This window comes from Zootermopsis nevadensis, unplaced genomic scaffold, assembly GCF_977971745.1.
Source record: "Zootermopsis nevadensis isolate Lab colony 2312 unplaced genomic scaffold, Znev_1.0 Znev_ptg000001l, whole genome shotgun sequence".
NCBI lineage: Eukaryota > Metazoa > Arthropoda > Insecta > Blattodea > Termopsidae > Zootermopsis > Zootermopsis nevadensis.
Window position 1 is genome coordinate 20,040,775 of NW_028259133.1, and position 17,820 is coordinate 20,058,594.

General features: G+C 41.8%; 1 protein-coding gene across 5 annotated transcripts in view; it reads left to right on the top strand.

The window, feature by feature from the left end:
• Positions 1-17,820, top strand: part of brat (tripartite motif-containing protein brain tumor) — a 125,544-nt gene that overhangs the window by 75,473 nt on the left and 32,251 nt on the right. Inside the window, exon 4 of one of the 5 annotated variants that reach the window (XR_015534361.1) lies at positions 12,535-12,819. The exons of the other annotated variants lie outside the window; for them this stretch is intronic. The gene's annotated coding sequence lies outside the window, so the exon portion shown is untranslated. Of the gene's footprint in view, positions 1-12,534; positions 12,820-17,820 lie in introns of those variants that run through there. 5 annotated transcript variants of the gene reach the window in all.

Sequence of the window (17,820 nt, forward strand, 5' to 3'; positions counted from 1 at the left end):
CTAATCACAATAAAATTCCTATTAAATATTAAAATATTACTATAATTAACATTTAAATATTTAAAATATATTAAATGATGTTCTCTATCGAAATGTTCGATTTGCATTATATCATCACTTTTTTACACGACATGTTTCAGTTCTAAAAGAACCATCTTTAGGTGTATAAAATTATATAAACTTAAATATAATTTCTTAAATGCAACTCTTAGTCAGATGTTTATCAGATTTAAAATTATGTTTTCTTCCAGATTTATTGTATTTTTATTAAATTGAATTTTTCTTTTTCAAAGACGTTTGGTGGCTAGACACGTGGCACCGACAATGATGTGAATGGGGCGTGATAATTGGGGTACCGTCTTATTGTTGGGAGTCCGGCAGTGACAGGTTCATTGTTTCAAGAATTCCCGTATCTCGACTAGATGCCACGGGGAGTGACAATGGTGAATCGATGGCCGTATAAAAATGTGTTCTACATTGTCGCTTTCACAGAGAATGATCTTATTGAACTAACGATTACGAAACTCGTAAGCAGACCACGGAATAGTGCGTAATTGTTCAAGACTATTATTGCCCGGAGTCTTTGTAGCGACGTCACTACACGATGCTGTAAGGACGTTGCTTTATTTCAGTGAGTGTATCTTTGAATTTCCGTGGTTAATGATACCAAAGAGTGAATTTTTATTACACGATAATTGAATACGTACTTTCAAGATGGCTGTCTTCTGGGTTATTGCGTACTGTAGTCTGGTAGAAGTTTACCGATGTTTCATCAGGGCGATGAGTACTGATCGTCCAGAAGACAGCCATCTTCAGACTCACCGTCTTGAAAACCTCAAATCCTACAGCTGTATCGTGTCTACTTTACCTGACCAGTGACATCATTTCTAGGTATAACCTTGAATTCCTTCAGCAGTAGATGTTTTGTAGCCTAATAATATTCTCGGGAATATATTTACTTGTTTTTACTTGGAATAACCACCACAGAAACAATTTCTCCCATATGATACATATGATTGCTGTAGAGTTAAATGACGTTTTTGTTGATCTATAGGAAGCATTACTTTCTCTCCGAATTGCACATACAGTAACAAGTTTTTAGTTTCATTTTTTGTGCAATTTTGTTGTATTTTTAAGGATAAAAAATTTCACATCCTTTTGTCTCGTAAGCTTCTGTGTTTCGATACCTGACATTCGTTTTAACTATTCTGTGTATATAAAATGTGCTGTAGTCTTGGTTCCACAGAGATTTTGTTTCGAAGTGAAATTTTCGTATTGACTTTGTTAAGAGCAGGAACAGTGACGAGATTTTTCTTATATTTTTCTAGGATTTTCGTGTTAAAATAGCCAGACCCTTATGTCGTCTGGTGTGTAATAATTTAAAAGTAGGACTAATTACAAACACTGCGAGCGTTTGTATAGAGAGCAGCAGATCCCTGAAGAAGTTTAATCCAATTTTAATCGTGTCGTTTTTAATATTGGCACTTGTCGGTTACACAGGACCTTCCAACTCCCTTCGGGATTTATTAGAAGGAAGAAAGGAAATATCGTACTTCGCAACACTTCTTGCGTTAACAGCAGTCACAATTATTCAATTTCAATGACCTCGTCGCTCACCTCTTTGTTTATCCCTTTAAAGCGCAGTGGTAATTATATGTACCACCTTCTGAAATATTCAGTAACTTTTCAGTTTGTATTTATGGGTGATTCTCGCCGGAAACGGGGATTATTATGTCAGAACAGCGTTAACTAGTTTGTTTCTGTAATGATGAAGTTGTGTTCTCTTTGCGGTACGGTCTGAATTATTAAATCGCTGTTTAGTTACTTATTACTTGTGATTTTCGTACTGTTTCGCCTTTGTAGTTTGTGAGCCAGTCCCGTAACGTCGCTAATTTAATTTTGACCTCTATCTGTGACGAATTACACCAAGTATGTCGCCCAGTTGCAGAGTTTTGGCTGGTCGTGGGTTTAATGCTGAAGCAGTCAATCTGTAAGAAATCGTAATACTTCCTTGCGTATGCACCGAATACGCGGTCCACTGCAGCTCAATCCGGTTAGTGACGGTGCCTTGCACAAGCTGCCCGTTGGCTGTCGATAAACTACCAGCAGCGACGGTAATTGCATGGAACTTTATCGGATGTCGCCGCGTATGCGTGTGTGCGCACGTGCGTGTGCTCTTCCCACATGTAGAGGCTTAATAATCGATCGGAGATAACCGGTTCGGTTGATTGATTCAGTGATCGATTTTAACGTCACGTGATGTCGGCTGGAATGATATTGTACATAATTTGACAGAGTGTTTGTTATCCCGGTGTCAGTGGTTCACAAGTTTTGAGTTCGCCAACCTGTAAAAGTGAATAAGATTTAAAGTTGCAACACACCTGGAAATAATTTTGGATTATCGAGCAAAGATTAGAAACGTATTAACGTGTGCATTGTATACCATATTATTTTCATAATATCGAGTGCGGACCCGTTTATGTAGGGATTAAAGTATTTTAGGACCATTAGACAATGTGGATTGGTCGTGGTGGCCCCAGTTCATGCCCGTCGAGTTCCCCAGGTATAATCTTTTTTAGGAATTTCTCTTGTGGGGCTTTGTGAAGGTTGATTATGTAGACGTTCTCCTGTTTTGGAGCGTGGAAGAAAGAATCTTGCAACGAGGCTTTGGGCGGGATGTACCATTGGGACATCTGTCGTTACGAAGAGAGCTCGTGTAAAACCTCTACGATGTGGTCTGTCATTTGTTACATGTTGTCGTTTCCTGTATTCAGTAAAAGGCATATTTTATGTTTGAAAAATAACGAGTATTGCAACAGCGTAATCATTTTTTTAAAAGCATTAATACATTGCCAGTTTTGGAACTGGCGACCTCGTAAGGCGAACGACGCGGCCATCGGCAGTTTCTTTGCATGTCTTGAGATGGGACTTGTATTGTGGGCGGGTGTACTGCTCTAGGCCCGCGTTCCGTCGTGATGACGCTACGGTGTGATCGGGGAACGTTTCTCACGGTCTCGTTCCTGACTGTTCCAGGCGTATCTCGTATCTAGCAATAACTGATTCGTGGTGGATATTTGTATGCTCTGTAAAACGCCGTTTCATGCTTTCTGTTGTTTGAGGTGTCATATTTAACGAAAATTAAGACAACTTACGTATCGGAAATAAAAAATATTCCGATCCACGTAGACTTCAAAACAATCGATACTTTGGGGGGGGGGATTTTTTTGTGGAATTACAGAAAAAATGCCTGGCTCAGTGGTTATCACTTGGTTTCGAATTCGAGGTCCCCTGTTAAAATATAGACCTTGAGACTGGCTTTCCCGATGAGTTCCTCTCTTACAGGCAAATGTACGATAGTACGAAATTTCTTCCACATCCTTTCAGTTCAATATTCAGTCATTTGATGCTGTATGGTTTAAGATTCCAAGATCTTGCTGCTCAGAAATGTAACGTGGGGTTTAATTTTTGTATGACTCCATATCGTGAGATTTCAGTGGTCATGGCGTGTGATTTGGTAGAGATTAACCGATTGAGAAATCGTTCTGATGATGGAGGCAGCATGGACCTCTGAAACGGCGACAAACCCAGAAGACTCACTGGCATGAAAACCCCCAAATCCTCCCTACACGCTGCAAAAAAGGACAAGACTGTCAACTTACTTTTTTATTTTTCGGGTGGAGACATTCTTTACCTCATCATTTCACTGATGGTGTCTCGTTCGCCGTCGGTCTACAGCTGGCCATGGAAATGTAGGATGAGAGATAAGCTAAGCTACCTCAGCAGAAACCTGCCCTTTGTCATACGTAGGTAAGACCTGTCCAACCATCCAGGTTTCTACTAAGTCCTTGACTCCCAAACCGCTTAGGGGGAAGATGAGAGATGCGGCTGGGTGCCATATTAGTTCTACCCTCAATTCCACATGTATAACTGGATTTCAGACCGCACTGTTGTTGGTCAGCCATGCGTTATTTCTACAAATATTTGATGTCTGGCCCGCGGTTACCGTTGTGTGTTGCATAAATGAATTGTAACAGTTCATTAATGTTGAATAACTCTGAATATATGATTCTCTGTGTAAACAGCGGTTATTTCCTTAAGCGACGGTAACTCGTAGCGAAGGCGTGTTTTTGCCTTCCCGTTCTTCGTTTTCTGTAAAGTAAACACGGCGAGGGATTTTAGAACTGAATAATTAGCGTTCACAGAATTTCACATTTGAGGTTTTCACGACGATGAATATGTTGATGTACCGATTTGGTGCAGTGTAGATTTTCAGTTAGATGCCAACGTTTCGGAGAAACATACTGCCACCATTTTCAGGGCGGATGAAGACAGGCTGACATGTACCAACTACTTCAAAACGCAGAACATAATAACAGTTTCCAGTATTTATTCTTGTCTGAATTACATAAATATCACTCAGTTATGTTTGTTAGTGTTGTTACTAGACGCTTGTGAATTTGTGGCACTAAAAGTACACTTTGTTTACCCGGAGTGTTGGAATGGGTCTAAAATCACCAGAACTCTCGAGATGTCGACCAACTCCTCCCAGCTTGTTTGATTATCACAGGGTGAGACGATAATTCGTCTACCAATAATTGTGTGGCGGTAATCCTGAATCTTTGACGTAGTACTTGAGAGAATAAACCAGATTTCGATGGACTAGGGAACTACGGTCGAGTGTTCAATGTATTCTAGTGCGCTGAGAACGCCCTGATCTTCAGAGCCATTGCTAGTGCACACCCGCGCACGGAGTTGGAAGAGACGAAGTCAGGTTCAAGGTTTCAGTATGAATGGAATGTGAAGAAGATAAGCCATGAAGTACAGTCTCACTCAAATGCACTCAACCTTCCAGTTTTTAGTGAAAGTAAAGCATAGAGTGTACCTCTGGTGTGTTTGTTTGTCCCCGTAAATTGAAGTAAAAAGTCGTCTACCTGCCTCCGTTGAGTGAAGAGCTGATGGCAACCGTAAGTTTTTGCCTTCCAGAATTCAAACAGCTTCATTTCGTTTCGTGAATTTCGTTCTGATTTCAATGAACGTCGATACCAAAGAACCATAACTCCGTCGGTGTGATTTAAGAGCAAGATAGGACCATGTTTAGAACAGTTTCTAGGATATTGAAATTAGTTTTTTTATTTTATATATATTTTTTTAGTTTGCTTTTCTAGCCCTGTGAGTCTCATCTGTTTAATTTATTCGTGCATCCATTTATTTATTGAGATAAGCTCTCTATACAGAAGGAGGTGTGTCCGCCCGTCGCCAAGTCCTTGCAGAGTACCTTTAATGGCGCTGTAGTTAACACAAACATTATTTAGCCGTATTATTATTATTATTATTATTATTTAGTGTTCTGTCTGACGACAGGTCCATATGAACGGGATCCTTCCATCCTTTTCTCGGACTGGGACCTGTTCATATACGTTCTTGGCAGATGATCCAGAAGTGGTTTGCCATTGCCTTCTTCTGTGTGTGAATGGAGTAATTGTTGGGATGCCACGGAGGAAAACTCCGTGTTGCCTAGACCACGGCCTTGCCCAACACAAGTTATAAATTCGGGCACCGCCGGGAATCGAACCAGAGACCCCCAGGATTACAAGGCCAGCGTTCTAACCGCTAGACCACCGTATACAAGTGTTAATGCATTTTTTCTTATAAATGGATATTATTTATTTTATTGTCTTAAGTAAGATTGTTCAGAATCACTTTACAAGATGGCGGTAATGTAGACATACGCGCAACACGAAGTCTGTCCGGGAAAGGGGGTGGGTGTATTCGTGTGACCAATATACCAGGTGGCCTCACCTTTTGAAACTCGCCCTGGAACCTAATTTGTAAATGTCAGGCGCCTTCTCCACACCCCCTGACCTACGCGGCGTTGTCTGCAGTGTCTTTGGCGAAGCTGGGTTTAGTCGCATCTAAAATCCACCAACTCGGTCGCTCTGAAGTCCCAAAGGGGCATTAGATTCTAACTTGGAATATCAGGCGTGTCTTGAAGCTCGTAGCAACGCGTAGTTTTTACTCGGGGACACACGTCAGATTAAAACCAGCGTAACATTTATTGAATTTTTTGAAGAGGCTTCGATCTGCCGCTGATGGGACGGTGGTACTTGAAGTGAACGCGAGATGAAATGTGGGTTGCTGCTTCTGTGGCCAACTTTAGAGGTTGGTGCGGAGTACCTCTGTGCCGCGTTCCTTGGCTTGTCCTGGACTGAATATGGCCCGTGAGCGATATCTACGAAGTCGGGCTTAGAAGTTGCAGTTCCCCAGCCAGCAATATTTCTTGGAGGGCTTCTGTAACCATGCAGGCTGGCGGTGCATGTTTATTTGATGATGAAAGGAGTTTCAGGTTCGTCGTGGTTGGCGTACCACAATTTGTTGAACTTTGCTAAGTACCAGCTGCTACTTTGTAGTGCTTCAGTATGCTGTTATTGCCCAAGGCTGAACTGCCCCCTCCCCCCCATCGACACAATGGAGCCATGAATAGAATAGTGCTCTACATCATAATGCGAGTTGCTTATTTTTCAGTTCCCTTCCAGGTAACAAAACTTCACGTAGACTTTGCTTAATCGATTGACAAATCAGGAAATAATTTTACGTTGATTCTCGTTTCTCACATCCCCGATTTTAGTTAGGACGTTATTGGTGAGATTTCAAGTTTTCATGTGTTTTGTAGCGATGATTCGTCGCCCTGATGATAAAGGCAGCAGGGTCCTCTGAAACGTTGTTAAGCGTATATGCAGACTACAAGGCGCTACAACCCAGAAGACGGTCGTCTTGTGGGGTGTGCCGTGGATGTTTCAGAGGATCATACTGCCTTAATCTTCACTGTGTTGACCTAATCATGAAGGAGCCTGGTCCGTGGAGTTGGCAGTAATTTCTTTCGTGATGTGGTGTCCCATGTCTGTTATTGGTGGTGAGGGGTGAGTCTGAAATCCTGGCTTGTAGCTTGTGACGGGAATGTTACGTACCATGTGATTAAGAGGCGCGTGGGCTGCCCGTACCAGACACCGGGTTGAGTCGCCCCAAATTGCTTTATAATTAGCAGTTATGAAGCGCCCCCTGCAAACATTTTTAATATTTGTTTATCTTATCGCGTAATGCTGTTAGAATTGGTTTTTATTTGCTTGTACATTGGGGAATTATATCATTCAGAGCATTTAATGAGACTCGATCATGGTTCAGTACAAGATTTTTAACACGTAAATATTGTTTCGGCCTAGATTAAATAGGTTGCCGAGGGGGAAGGTCCTGTATTTGGCCTGTTATTTGTATATCATTCTGGAGCGGTTACATCAGTTATATTTCTTGGAGGCAAGAAATCCGAACCATGTAAATTTGTCTTTTCACAGACCACGTTTTGTAAAGTATGCATGTTGACTTCTTCCGTCCCTGGTTTGTTTAACGTATTTATATTACGTGACTAGGCATAAATGGAAGGATAATATTAAAAAGGAACTTTGACAAATAGAATTTGAGGATGATTGGATTCATCTGGACCAGAATGGGGACACGTATCGGGTTCCTGTGAACATTGTAATTAACTTTTGGGTTCCGTAAAAGGCGAGACGTCTTTTGACTGAGTGTCCCCAAGAAACTGGGTAGAAATAGTGCCGGCTCGGCGTTTAGGTTGCAGGTGTTTTTGGCTCCGGGTGTCTTGATGGTGGTTCCTCGTTCTGAATACCGAAATTGCAAAATGTCGCCTCCACATAAATAGCATTTGCTCCTTTGTGACAGACATACTTCCTGTTCAAAAGTACAAACCCATTCTGTCATTTAATTCTGAACCTGCGTCGTTAAATAGCTCATCATCCGACTACGTCTTTTTAGGAACTGTTTACCGTCCCTGAAACGTGTAATGACGAAATTAGGATTTGTATGACCTGCTCTGTTTTATAGCAGACTTAATGCCTCATAATGAAAATTGTGTCTTGGCGTGGAGCCGTAAACCCAATTTCAAAAAGCCGGAAATCTTCATTCACTAATTGTATTTCTCATATTGTCAAGTCCTGAAGTACTTTCCATTAATTTTCCGGTCTAGGCCTTCCAATTATGTGGTTGGTGGTCACTTTCTGAGTCTTCGTAATATCCAAGTGACGCATCTGCGCTGAAAGTGCCAATGGCGGGTTGTATGCTACAGTTCAACCATGTCTATTCCAGGGGTTCATAACCTTTTTTGCTGGCGTACCACTAATTTTATTAATATAACATAAATGCAGGAGCCACGGTGGTCCAGCGGTTAGAACGCTGGCCTTGTAATCATGGGGTCTCGGGTTCGATTCCCGAATTTTTAACTTGTGTTGGTCAAGGCCGTGGTCTAGGCAACACGGAGTTTTCCTCCGTGGCATCCCAACAATTACTCCATTCACACACAGAAGAAGGCAATGGCAAACCACTTCTGGATCATCTGCCAAGAACGTATATGAACAGGTCCCAGTCCGAGAAAAGGATGGAAGGATCCTGTTCATATGGACCTGTCGTCAGACAGAACACTAAATAAATAAATAAATAAATAAATAAAATAACACACCAAATGTACCACTAACCAAATGCGTGAAACACTCCCAAAGAGAGCGCTGTGGAATTCGGAAACGACTATGACGGTCAGAGCATCTCGCCGATGATTCAGACTTGTGCGTGCACTTAACGAAGCCCCACTTTTCGCTGTCTCAAGGTCACCCTCAGTACAGTAGCACTGGGCAGGAATGTCTGTGCGCTCTCCTGTTACCAGAGTTTCGATAGCGCCATGTTTGTGGCAGTTGTTTACGTGGTGACGTGCGTTGCAAATGGCAGACTTGTTCAGAAAGCAGGCCAAAGAAAATAATTTCATTCAGTGCATTGTCATAGATACAGGAATGTTTAACTTTAGAGTCTTACACTTTTGCTCAGTTTTCCAGGAAATTCTGATAGGAAAGGCAAATATTCGTCTGTGTTATCCCAGGTACCGCTCGAGGGTCGATGGAATGCTTGTGGCGGCTTCAGGAACTAATGATGTGTTTGTTGCCAGGCGACATCAGCTGAGAAGTTGTACATACAGAGCGGGAGGGGGGGGGGCTCATCTCTCTCTAGCGCCATGTACCAATATGGAACCGACACTAGCGCTGTTTCGGAGTCTGCCTTCCTCACAGTCTTTGTTCATGGTTGCTTCAGCATTTCAGAGGACAGATTTGTTTCGCGTGAAAACAATTTGTTAAAATATGTAAAGTCCATTTCACCCGCTTGGTATACACGAGTGCGTGCGTAAGGTTGCGTGTCGTCGAGTTTGGTTTTATTGAATTGGGTTAGGTTAGGTTGCCACTGTCTTTTATGGTGTCCAGGGATTGGGTGACTGACATTCAAGGGTATGTCTAGCCGAAAGCACAAATTATTTGTGAAAACGTAGGGTTCGTCCTGTGATGATACACTTTGAACCCGTAGTTTTGACGGGGCTTGCAGAATACTTTTCCGCGAAAAGCTGATTTGTTGCGTGATGTGTTATACTTTCTACTGACGAGGAAGACTTCCTGCGTGCGTTGAGTCAGAAAATCAACATTAGGACACGGAACTGCTTAGATAAGTTAAATTCGCAGACAGTTTTCTTATCTATAAAAATACCTTCATTTTTCTGACATTCGTTGGGTCAACTCTGGTCTTCGTATCAAGGATCATTCTTAAGGTCTATAAATTACAGCCAAAAGCTTAGAATACATATTCGTGGCAGCAAACAGCTGTTTATGACATCTGTGGTTGTCAATGACAAGATACTCCTGCTGAAACGAGGCACTGCTTTGCTCTTGGAAGACTTGTGCTGTCATCCGGTTTGTCCATATTTATGTGTGGATCAGAATTAAACATCCGACTGTGAACAAGGGTAGGAAAGTGGCTTGGGTAATTTCATGACTAGTAAAAATCTATGTATATGGAGCAGGAATGTGGCGAGATATTTGCTGAAGGTACTTCCACTGCTCACGTCCAATAAGAAGCCACTGTCATGTCGTTTTCCGGCTAGTGTTGACGTCTGGTTCATGCACATCCTGAATAGACTCTAGTACGCATCTTGGAACAGAAAACTCGTTATTCCGTAAGAGGATATGACTTGTTTGCTACTGACTTTCGTTTGAAATTTTTTTGTTTTGTTTTTTTAATTTTAATTCGTTGGACAGAAGGACCTCAGGTGCAACTTCCTTTACAACCGGATGCATTTGTTTACGTCAGTTTCGGAATAAATCGATTCTGACGACGAGAAAAATGTGTACCAGCAACTAACTGGGTAGCTAAACATTGAGGGGAGTGGGGAGGGTTAGATTTGTCTGGCGATATGCTTGATTGGCGACCTCGTCTTGGCGAACAGCGGCCTTCGCGTGCACAGTGCCACCTCGGATCGTTTCACAGGCGTCATATTGCTTAATCGGTCTTGAATCGTTGGACCATTTCTGTTCGATAGCAGGGCTTTTACAGATTAATCGTCTGATTCAGAACGAATAAGAGTGGGTCAACTTTGGTTAAACTTCAGCGTACTTGTTATGTGAACAGTGAATGAAGTAGAAAGCTGGCGGACTAACTTGGCGTTACTTAATGAGACCTGGTTTAGCGTAATGTCAACACGTCTGATTTGTGTTTATACGCTTTACTGAGCTAGACGAAGGCGGATGGCACAGAGAGACATGGCGTTTGCTTCACGCATGAAGTTTGAAGTAATTGAACACTTTATACACTGTTCTCCCTTAAGCTGATTGGCTGACGAGGGCACGTGACAGTAGATGCGTAGAAGCGTTCAAATCTCGGCCACTGTAATGTCGGTCACTTTAAATTCATTGAAGTCTGTCCGGGTAACTGGGATTTCCCGATGTTCTCTTGCTAGTTGACAAGAAGAAATGTGAGGTTGCGTCTCGCGCCTTTTACTCCATCACGTGACATAAACAATTTCGTGTTCATGGTCTCTTCAGTTGATACAGCTTCGTTAATGGGCTACGAATTCTTAAAAAAAATGTTAACGGAGTGACACAAACAGAACTTGAGAGTTTGTAAGAAACGTCCGTTTGTTTATCAGTTACAAACATGGCGACTATGCGAAGGTTTGATGTCGCAACCGATATTTGACATGCCCGGAATGTGTGATTGTGGAAATGTACTCCGTGATTGTAACTCAACTGTATAGTAATTAATTTATCGTTTTTGCTAGCCTGAGAAGATGGGTTGAACCATTTTAAGAAAGGCGTGCGTCATGGGTAATTCCTCGAACTGCTTTCTGTGAAACCGAAACGTATGTATCCATAAAGTTTTAATCAGAACTGTACTGGGTTTGAACGGATACGTAATTTTAAAGCCATTAGTGTGTTGATGGAATTTCAGTGTAAGTTTATCTGCGTGTAATTTTATGTCGCATTTTTGAACTGGCAATTTGTTCACTCTGTGGTAATGGTGTCCATTTCATGTAGTTTTCTGAACTTATTTTCACATCGTGTCTACCAGTCATGATTTAATGATCACTCAAGTATAAGGCATGCAAACGGGGCAGAGGCCCCCCCCTCCCACAGGTTAATTTATTGTCTACCCGTAATGTTTAACGATGATTGGAAGACAAAATTAAAACGGGTAATCCTGGGTTTTTCCTGCCACATATTTAAAAATCTGAATTTTCCCCATGGTGTGCCTTACGGGTTTCTTATGATAGAATAAACAGAATTTTTCTTATGATTTTTTTAACGGTGAAGTTGTGTGTTTCCTTTGCGGTGCGGACTGGATTCTTAAATATTATGTAGATGATATTCGTGCTTCGGAAGTGTAAAGAATGATTCTTTATAAACTGTACTCGGTGTATAAATACGTAAAGCTATGTAGAAAAAGTTCTTCTGAAAATGTCGTTTAAATGGTAATGCGGCTTCTGACTCTGAAATGAATGTTGAAGGTTGTGGGAGGGACTACTTTGCTTGTGTCAAATTTACCGTATTTCCCATGCATTTAATTTCGATACGTGGTGCAAGGCATTTCCTCTACCAGACCTTGAAAAAGATCCTTAGTGCCAAGAAATCGAGCGACTTTCACTTCTTATGTTCCAAGTAACACTGAACAGAGAAAGAATCCAGTCAATTATCGCAAAAGTGTACCATGTAACATGTTTTCGCTAACGCCAGTTATTTTTATATATTTTATTAAAGGGCATTTTATAATCACTTAAAGTAGGAAAATCTATACGAGACAGTTTTCTTTTACTGAAAGTTCAGACTTCATTTAATGATGAACCGTTTTTAATGAAATTTAAAACTGCAAGACTTCAATTTACCACATGTCTAATAATTTATTTAAAATTTGTTCGAAACTTTTTCGTTCCGATAAATTATTCAGCGGGTTACACATACGAGCGAATGTAGGTCTTCGTGTAAACTGTCTGTTAGCGTTGTGTCGACAATTTTTAGTATAATGCCGTCGCGTTAAATTTAATGAAAATCTGTTCGGCAGGTTTTGAATTGTTAGGCCTACGTGCGGATACGCGGATGAACTAACATGACGAAGCTGACAGGCGCCGTAAACCACAGGAATAAATTTTTATTCACCCAACAGGTTCCCTGGCGCCGTTGTGTTGGACGAAACCGAAGCTGATAATGTGTATGAAGATGGTTTTCTTTTGGAACGCCGTCATTATCAAAATAGGGGGCAGGAAGCACCCATGAAACGTCCGTAAATATCCACCAGACTACACGGCGCTACGACCCAGAAACAGGAGTTTATCCTAAGTTCTTCTGCAGGCCGAACCACGCAGACAGACTTCTTATGACATCGTCTGACTTTTCAACAGGATGCTGTACGCAGAAAGTCTGCAATGGGCGTGTGTTTAGAATAGCATATGATGTGGCGTTATTTGGTATGCGTAAAGTATTCCCATAAATTTAAATTGTGTAACATCATTTAGTTCATGCTGGTTTTGTTGGCAAAAAGACTTGGTGGGGGGGGGGGGGGTAGACGTGAAAACAGGCTGTGATGTACAGGGTGTTTAAAAAATGGATAAGTCTATTTATGTTGGCGATAGTTAATGAGTTTCAGAGGTTGTAACAGCGAAATGACTCTAAATATGAACACACGTATCAAGATTTGCCTGTGAGTGTTCAGACGCGGTAACTGTCGGAGAGATATTGCAATTCGTCGCACGTGCTCTGAAGCATTGCAGCATGGATTCAATGCAATCTCACTTGAGATCTGCCTCCATAACTGTGCCAAGGCTGGGGGGAGGGGAATTTCCAGCATCTTTCACTAACCCCCCCCCCCCCCCTCCTTTGAACGAGTCTAGAGGTGACAGTTTTTGGAATCATTGTGGCAGATTTTTGGCTGCATGATCGGAAAATTTTATTTATTTTTATTAACTTACTGTAATTTTACCTGTTGTTTTGTATGGACATGAAACTCTACCTCACATTGATTGAAGAACGCCACTGTAGCTGGTAACTACTGAGATGATTACCGTATACACAGCTTTAGTCTGACGATCTGAACGGAAGAGACAGGCCACTTGGAAGATCTAGGAGTAAATGGGACGATACTCGTAAATGGCCTTTGGCTGGCTGTCGGGAACACCGAAGAATATTCTAGTTTTATGAAGCTCGGGGAATTTTGTTGACATGCTGACTCAGCTTCTAAACAAAGAACGATCTCTTGTAGTCACATGACTCAGTAACTGAGCTGGACGCTGAGGTACGTCTCGTGGTCCATTTAAATAGAATAAGTTGTTGGCGTCGTTGGTCATAAAGACTATGATTTTATTAAGTACATTGGCTTATCGAGAGACAAACCAGCTTAAATTACGACTGTACCGACTTAAGTCAGTGCATCAGCTGTAACAATGGAATACGGCGGCTGGAATTGTATATTACCATCGGCTTCGTCATCCGTGAGTCAAGTTGGGGTTGCGTTTTAAATGGAACACCCTGTACAATGTATAATATGCGTGTTGTACGTGGCACTTGGGGTTTCAGAGGTGTTGTCAGGAGTAAGGCGAGTTCCCGACGTAACGAAAGGTACCCCCCCCCCCCCCCCGAGTGATTTCGTTAGAAAGACTTAATATTCCTGTTGAACGGGGTTGAGCCGGTATCCGTAATGGGACAACCAAATAAGAAAGTCGGCATTTTTAAAAATAGCAGCGTCTTCCGTCTGCGGTTATGGATACGCGCGTACGGACTGGAATTTTCGGACCGGTTGGAAGTGCCGGAGGCCACTCTCTGTCCTTGCCTACTGGGATGAATGATCTGAGTAAGTTGCGGAATGTCGTCATGGCATCAGAATAAATGTAAAGTAAACAACATATTATTCAAATAGTGTTCTCGAATTCTGAGACTTTTGCCTTGGAAGTCGTTCCCTCTCTTAGTTTGTGTATCATATTGGGGCATTGTCCCCGTTTCACCCTAACGGGGCGTCGTGTTTGATAACGGACTGCAAGGGGGGGGATTTGCATATAACGGGTAGGGGGAAAGAGGAGGGTGGAGCTTCGTTATATGAACCCCAAATTGCACTGAGGTGATAAAATTCAACGGGATTGGCGGGGTATGTAGCATGCATGGGAGACGTGAGAAATTGACTTGTGCAGTCATTTTCGTAGTTCATTTTGTGTCCTTCTGCATTACATAATCACTTGGTCATTGGTATCCATTACATGGTATGACGTTACCGTTTAAAGCACACATCTTCTTCAAATATCAGCACGTACCTCAAAGAGAACAACTCGTCGCTGTTTAATGTGAGAATAATAAACCAGTAAGTGTACTCTTTGGCCAAAATACAGAGTCGGTGAATGTTTAAGCAGGTTGTGGTTTAAGTACAAGTTTGGTCTTTAACCCTTTGAAGCCGAAGATCGTCTGAATATTATTTATGAATTCAGTCCGTACCGCGAAGAAAACACTACACCTCACCATTACGAAAATCAGCTGGTTAACCCTTTGAAGCCGAAGCTCGTCTTCATAATATTTACGAATCCAGACCGTACCGCGAAGAAAACACTTCACTTAACCATTAGAAGTCGAATCAGGCGGTACCACATAAGATTTAACATCCCGGTCAAAGCCTTAAAGGGTTAAAAAATAATTGTGATTGCGACGTAGCTCGGTCTTGTAGACGCCCTGTATTAAAAGCAGGCAGGATATTACGCCGAGTGATGAAATGTGTGTCTCGGCTGCTGAGCAGGCAAATCCTTTCACGACTGGAAGAACAAGTGTTTGGGAATGAAGTGAGAGAATATCAGAGAACTGGTTTAAAAGCGAAAGTGAAATTTCGAAGTGTAGTTCGACCGCGCGTGCGTGTTCGTATAGAGGCCGTGTCTCTCGCGCCAAGGACAGGATTTTTAATCTCTCTAGATCTGTTCCTTTGTCTGCAGGAATGCTGGAAAACAGTGCAGTCGCCCGTGATTGACGACGGTAACTACGACTGTGCTCTGAATTCTGTCTTAAGCCAGATGAATCTACTCCTATTTCTTAGATATATTTTAGTTTCATTATTCCATCTACGTCAACGTTTCTCGTGTTGCATATTCCTGTATAATTTTGGGGGTTGGGCGTGGAGGTGAAGTGTTGCATTACGAAACGTTTACAAAGGCCTCGGAATTGGATGTATTACTTGAAACGACCCAGACAGTCTGAAGGACACGACAATTGAAGGAGAAAGTCAGACAGGCGGAGGATGCGAGGTGGATGATCTAGCTCACAGTCATGTCATGTGGTGGATTTTCGATTTTGGAGTTGTCGAAACGTCGGCTTCAGTTGCTGTAGTGTTGGTCTATGGTCATTAAAAATCCAATTATGTCCCCTCCATCATAAGTTAACACAAGTGTATGCTTATGTGTAAAATCGGTCCCATATGATGGAAATTTTCTTGGATAACACGGAAATTATACTTCAAATTCTGGGCCCCCCGAGAAAACTTAGCCTCTGGCTGTATTATGTCCCAGAATACAAGAAAATACAATATCAATTTATCAATTTATATCAGGGCTGAATACCTGTGTTATAATGCGGCTAAAACACGTGTCAACGAACAGATAGGTTCCTGGCACCATTACTGGTTTCGTGGGCTTGCGTGTTGGTGTTCACGAAGGTTCCAACTTCTGCCACATGTTTGACTTCTATTTTGCACAGAAATATTACAACACAATTTTTTTTTTGCGGTAAGTCTTGGTTTAAAAAAAAAATCCCGTGATTCGTACCGTACGTAGTGCGCGTTACGTAAGCTTTTAAAGCCCAGTGGTAACTATCTGTACCATCTTAATCCGTAATATTTTGTGTTTTGCACGATTGTAATTGTTTAAATAACTATTGTTACCTTAAACAGCATTAACTACTTTATCTATTTCATCCACGTTGTTTCAAATTCTTCCTGTCATTCGATTCAACGCTGAGCTGAGTGAGCGTCGTTAAATGAGACAGATGAAAGCAAATATGCGAACCCAAATGTACCATTCCTTTCGCTTTTTGCATTTATAAATTGCCCTATAAAGTCACGTCTAGAGTTTGTTTTTTTAATTAACGTCAGACGCGGTCCAGGGACCGTATTGTTCTTAGAAGTGACTTCGTCATCCACACGAGTTTGTCGTTGGTTGTGATGATGGACGTGGTTTTATTATCTGTGTTGACATATGTCTGCATGTTCAAATAAGGTCATGGAGAATGTATAGAGCAGGCATGTTTAGAAGCTGATGTTCACCCAGCTGGCCAAGAAATTTCGAGCCTTTTATGGAACTCGAATGTTCGTTACCGTGTTCACAAGAGCCTGGCCACTGTATCCTGTCCTGGGCCAGCTGAATCCCGTCCTTAGTATTACATCATATTTAAACACCGTCAAAAATAGGTCTCAATAGTAGTTGTTTTTTTTCGTTCAATTTTCCACCACAAATTTTGTATGTATTTATTGCTTCCAATGAGCTTATGTTTTGAAATTAAATTGTTCAGAATTAGGAGACTCGGAATAACTTGGGTTGTGCTGTGGGGGAATTTGTGAAGCTTCCGAACGTTCGCATTTTTGTCGTCAGAGACGAGCTCAATAAAGTCCATCGACCCCATTTTAATAACAAACAATTCCTGTTTCAATCGCGATGCCCTGATCTTTGCTTTGGGGATTTCAGAAGACGCCAGTGATCACGAAGAAGGGATATGATGTCTCGTGGGACTTTGTCGGAAAACATTCACGATATAAGTTGAAAGGCTTGGGCGTAGATAGGTCCATATAATAAATAATCGGAGTCTAGTGAATTTCTTGAATATTTCTCAGGGCAGGCATTGGTCCTTGGAGTTTGGGAGACTGTGGTAGATTTACGTACGAGCCACGCTTCGCACTGATGTGCATTTGAGTAAGTGGAGTTTACTGAGCTTGTGGGAGCCCCGACTAGAAACATCATTGACCTACATTTAGCGAAAAAGAGCAGTGGTAGTTGTCACCACAGAATTTTCCCCACAGCTGGGCTCATTCCAACAAGTTCTTCAGAGTTCCGGAAGCTTCCTCCGGCTTAGTCATCGCGAAACAGTCGCATGACGTAATGAGTTTTTTTTATATACATGTTATTGTCGTTATTCGTGAGATGATGCACGTGGACAGCAGATTCTTGTTGAGCGCTTCGTGAGATGTATGTCTGATGCATGGGTGTGTGTCTTGATTGAGTGATCAGCACGACTGCTTCGTATTTCGGGGTCCCAGGTTTGAATCTCGGCCCCCAATGGACGTTTTTTTTTTTTTTGGAACTTTCCTGAGTTCTTCCAAACGTTTATTTTGGTAACCGAATTGGAAAAGTTAAGTCCGACAACTGAACGGTGTTAAGGATGAAAATTGGTGAGATTTCACTTTTTATTTTTATCGTGTTCAGTAATGTGACTAGCA